Raw genomic sequence first — 6,000 nt, 5'->3', positions numbered from 1 at the left:
ATGAATGCATTAGTGTTTCTTTGCACTTTTCAAACGCTGCAGTTTCTGGGTCACAGCAGGGGGAAGAAAAGAGCCGTGTATAACTGCATTTAATACAGTAAATTTATAATTTTTCATGGACACATGCATACCCTGTAAAAGCATTGCATTGTGGTGTCAAAAACACCCTATGCCACCCTATGGCTTATCACTCACAAGCCATCTCTGTGTGCAACAATTCAGATTTGGTAACTGAATATCAGACAGCCGCAAATACATGACACTTCTTCTGTTCTTTTAAAAGGAACTATAAATGCTCATTCTATTTGAGATGATGTTACACTTCTTCACAGAAGCAGAAGTTGGAAGTTCTGGTCAGTCTCATATTCCCATGAGCACGAGCAGAAAGGACATCAGATCCCAGCGTTGACACTGGATTCTCTCACTGATGTTTACGAGGTAACGGAAACAATCCCGATGCCATAGTTGTAGAAACTCATTCCTTCTGTGTTTTCAGGTCAGTGGCTTTCATTAAATGTAATGGGGTGGCAGTAAATTATGAATGAAGAACCACTCTGTGGGCGAAGAGGATGATGCAGATTATTCATCCCTGCTTCCTTCGATGCCACTTCTCAGCAGAGGGATTTCACGCCAAAGGGATGAGGACTGTATTACTCAGTAGTGTAAAGTAAGTAGATTACAGGCTGCAGACAGCGACTGGTATCACCATCTGGATTATGGTGTGGATCAGGGGGTCCCCAAACTTTTTTATAATGTCAAAGACTACTATCGATATACGGTGGATTCAATCTTCAGTTGTTTAATCTGAAAAAACTTCTCCTGAGGGCTTTCTTTTAGTCACTGTTGAATCACTAATGTGTGTGTATTTCAAATGTATTTATGTAACTTTTGATCTTTGACTGAATATATTTTGGTTTTTTTTTTTTAAAGACAGGCTTCTGATCAAAGTGACGGTTCAGTTTACAGAAAAACGGGAAGGCTACATGGATGCTCGGCTTTGCTTAAAGATGATGATAATAATGATGCGTGGGTGGAGGAACTGAAACAGCCTGGGAGTGATGGCGATGGAGAGAACAATCAGACGGACAGAGGATCCTGAACTTCACCATTACTTCCTTCCTCCTTACTTCCTCTGTTCGCCATGACTACAAGCGAGCTTAGCATGAGAATAAATGTTTTTAATTTACTTTTAAAACACAGCCGTGCCTGGCAGTTTGTGGGCCCTAGGCTAAATATCAGCAGCGTGGCAGGGAAGAATGATTGCTGCTGATCATGCAGTATGCAGGCTGCTGATGACTTTATCGGAACAGATCAAGTTATGGATGATTAATTTAGAAACTGAATCAATGCTTGCCGTTGGCTTCATTGGAGGCCTTGCTGACCTTACAAACCTTCATTATGTAGTGCGAGGCGACATGCTAAAGCCAATTCCCCCCTTCCCAGCATCCTCGCTTTTTAGCAAATTATCTTGGAATTTCCTTTAATTTCCTAGATGAACTATGCTTCCTTTTTCATTTGACTTTATTTACCTTTGTCCAGCTTACTGAAGTCACATGTGTCTGTCCCAATTCCCGATCTCATGATTATAAAATGTTATCAGTGAGCAGCCAGCTGCGCACGACCCGGATAGGAAACACTGATGTGATCTTGAGTGTTAAAAAGATACCATACTGTTTCCTGTCTGCTGTCTGGCAGAGGTATAGGTGGAGAGCAAACCACATGCAGAAGGAGAGAAGAGTAGGGAGGGGCCCCTAGAGGAGAAATGAGGTTGGGCTCTGACGAGGAGGAATAGTGAAAAGAGAGGAAGAGAAGGGGGGAAGCAGAGGGTGGGGTAAAGAGGAAAGGGGTGGATTGAGAGGAAGGAGGAGAAAAGAGGGGAACCGATATTGGGGGAAAAAAGGTAAGGTGAGGAGGGGGAGAAGGGTGCTTAGAGGGGTCTAACTCTGGCATAAAAGTAAATTCAAATACATTATTCATGGATCTCTGTGTCAAAATATCATTTACGTGTGCTGTGTTGACTCATGGCTCGTAAAATGAGAAGGACATGAAAAGAAAGAAAAGGAGGAAGGAAATAAACAACTCGGGAGGCTTTCTCTATTCTTGGCCAGAAATAAAGAAAAATAATAATAATAATAAAAGGAACCTCAGTGCAGTCGCCTCAACTTATTAGGCATCAATAATTTATCGTACCCTTTGTTTACTATTCTTTATCCATGTAATAAGCAGCACCCCTTGTCAGCTGAAGTCTCAAATGTGTTGTCAGAGTTTCTAGGTTTGAAAGGGACGTTGTATTTGCGAATGTTGCATAAACAATATAAAGAAGAATAAAATAATATTATTTAAGACTGTAAAACTTGGCAAACGAAGCCACGGATTTGTGAGGGTGGCAATTTTAAAATCAACCATACTCGCCCTCTCAATACATTTTTGAGTCTTCAATCATCTGATTAAAATATGGGCCAGCTGTTTGTGAGGTTTGTTTTTTTTCTTCCCCCCACATTTTAATTTTCTGGATTTCCTGTATAATGAGTGCTGCTGCTGCTGCTACTGTAACCATCATCAACCGTCCAGTTGATACAGTACACCAACACCACAGCAGCCCCTACAGGTACACAGCGGCGCTGCCATCAGCTCCAGTCAGGTTTAATTACAGTAATAGAGGTTTCCAAACTGCAGGTTGATTGCAAGATAAATTCAAAAGGTCACGAGACGATTAACGGGATAGGGAAGCAGACAAAACGTTTATACTGCACAAAATTAAATTCATGATTCCGGGCGCTTCTATTAATCTTTGCTTGTGAATTACTGGCTAATTTTACCTCTTTAGACATCTAAAAATAAGATGGGCAGGGCAGGAAAATAAACTTGCACATTAAAATAAAAAATAGAAAAGAAAAAATCTCTTTGTAGGTCGTGAATGACGTACGACCAAAACAATGGGCCACAAATACTTTGTTGTAAAGGTTTTAAAAAAAAGAAGCTACGATCTTGTTTTGGTGATTAAGTGTAAAGGAGAAAAATCCAAGAACAACTGGGCTTCGTTTTCTGTGTGGACAATAAATACAACCTTGTATTCTGATTTAATAGAATGAAAATGAATAAAACAATGTTCCACAGACTTTTCCTCTGATTTCTTCTCTTCTTACCCCAGGTTTTCGTACACATGTGTGCCTATACACACACACACACATATATATGTATATACATACACATGCAATATATATATATATGTGTGTGTATGGGGGGATGTGGGTGTATCCACTGACGGTAGGGGCACATATGACCTGCTCCACTTTTATTTTGATTTATAAGGCTAGTAGAGAGCATCATCACAGAATCGCTTCATCTTCTCTCCTTTATTACACCACATTTGTTTTCATTTTACTCCCAAGGCCTGGCTGAATACATTACAGATATCCCATGGGGCCGTGGGGGCCAGCATCTTCACCACAGGAGACAATGGGATGACGGGAAGGGATTTGCGAGCATGCTTCATCATTACAGGCATTAGTATTATTTTGACTTCAAAACACTATCTGAGGGATTATCATTATTCTTGGTATTAGCACAGCAAGCGGACACGTGGGTCAAACACATTGATCGTAATAAGAAAAGTAATTATTTGTCAAGCCTGCTGGCAATAATTGGAGACATTAGTGTCAGGTGTCCGTCAGAGAGGCCAGCGCTAAAGAGCTAAATTCTGTTTCTAATCAGAAAATGATGCTTTACATGCTCACCTGAAATTTCCCCTTTCATTTGGAGCTCTTCAGTGTGTGCTTTTACCTGACTTTTTGGTGAGTCAGGGTCCAACCCCTCACACCCCACAACCCCCAATTCTTCTCGCTCATTCAAGACTTTTCTTCTTCTTCTTTTTTTAAGCCCGGGGGTAAAGTGGGAGACAAAATCTGATTCACTGGGAGTGGGACATTACAGTGGAGATAATATGGCAATTGGGTTTAGCATAGAGAGGTCAATGGCAGGTTAATGCACAATGCAATACATCATTCAGTAGCAGATCTTAGAGGGGAGGGGCCTAGAGGTCAAGAGGTGGCTCCGAGTCTTGTTTTGGGGCACAAGAGCACAAGATGAGTTGAATTATGTCCATTTATCACGTTTGTCATTTGATTTTGTCATGATGCTGGAGAAAGGAAACCTAGGTTGTACAAGCTTTTTATATCTTTGTTACAACATCAACATTTTCTTTAATAGTTCATGAAACAGGTCCATATTTAATTTCAGAAAGCTAGACATCCTTAAAAAAATAAAAAAATAAAATCCCCCCTGTCCACGTTGTGCATATATCAATTTGCTGTTGTTCTACATGGCCACATCTATAAGCCTGTGTTTGAGGACAGTAGAAAAGGAATAATACGGCCATAAACGTGGGCAGATGACCTTATTTGAAGCTCTCACAACTCCAGTCATCACCACCGTCACCTGCTCGATTACAGTCGCACCGAACCATCTTTTTTTCCACCTCATTCACACGTTCAACATTCACAGCCAGCAGTGAAACTGATAGCATCTACATCATTTCAAGGACATACAATAACACCCACCAGCCAAGCCTTGTTACATGAATACATAGAGGAAAGGTTTCCAGCAACACTATTCCATGATTGAATTCCCAAGGACGAGAGGAAGAGGGAATAAAAGGGGAAGCAATGGAGATGAAAGAAGGTTCGGATGGCTGAGAATGCAAAGTGAAACATACCTCAATTTTCTTTTAATAAAACCAATTTATGAAAATATTTATTTCTAATCTTGTTTATGGGTTTGAAACATGCATGTGCAAAAGTATTCAGCATACAAACCTTTCAAACTGTCCAGTATTCCACACAACATTTGAAACCAGCTGACAGTAAGAACAAATGTCAGATCTTGAAAAGCCCACCGATGAAATCCCACTGGCTACTAAGCTTGCTATAGGCATGACGGCTGGACATGTAAATTGCACGGCCTTTCCACTCCTGGGGGTAAAATTAGTCCTCTCTACTCACTGCACCCCGTATAATAACCCATATATAATATCTCTCCTTGTTTGAGGATTCAGGGGATGCCTGTCAATCATCTCAAAGGAACACAGAATATATTTACATAGTTATACCACAGTGTAGCATCTCAGAGACACTGACAAGAAATATTGTCTGAATAATGCCATTTTTATGAACAAGATTTATGAGACTATCAGATTTCCTAATTTTGATCTAAACATTAAAGCAATCTAATGAAACACTTAATCTTGGCTATTGTTAGGAAGTGATCCATCTTAAGCAGCAATTATGTTTCTCTAATAAACTTATTTGACTGGAGGATGATTTAAAAAAAAAAGGTTTCGTTTGCTGAGATCCTCGAATGGAGACAGCCACCCAGAGGATAAAAGAGGTACTACAGTTCATGCATGTCTATTACTCTAATACCAAACTATTCCTGTGCATGTCTGCCTGCACTGCCATGCACTTTAAGGAATCACTATTACTTTAAAAGCATTTGTCAAAACCTTTATCAGCATATTTCATATCAACACTGAGGTTCTTTTTCCTATTAAGTAAACCAGTTATGACAGATCCTTTCTTTAACTGTTATTACAGCCCATCTGTGGCCTGCAGGATGCTCACCAGCTACTAAGGCTTCCTGTTTACAGCCCTCTTCCTGTTACTGCGATGGCCGAAATGTCACTAAAACCGCTGACAGAGCTGCTGACACCGCAAGAGCCTCGCTATATAATACTTAGTTAAAACACTTTGGGAAGCATTTCACATCATTTAGGTTGTGCTTGTTAATACTTTATTTAACATTAATGCTCCTTTTATTTGTACTTTTTAGATCATTTATTTAGATCAGATTGTTCATTTGATTTTAGTTTCAACTACTTTTTCTTTTTTTCAGTTTCATTTTTATTGTGTAACATGCATTTCGGTATCTGTTTAGTGCTATTTGGAGGAAAGATTTAAGAACTTAAAACAGGTATTGCAATACAGTTTATTCACTATCATGTCA

Source organism: Aulonocara stuartgranti (genome assembly GCF_965226115.1).
Source record: "Aulonocara stuartgranti genome assembly, chromosome: 20".
NCBI lineage: Eukaryota > Metazoa > Chordata > Actinopteri > Cichliformes > Cichlidae > Aulonocara > Aulonocara stuartgranti.
The sequence above is the reverse complement of the archived record's forward strand: the minus strand, read 5'-3'. Positions refer to the sequence as shown.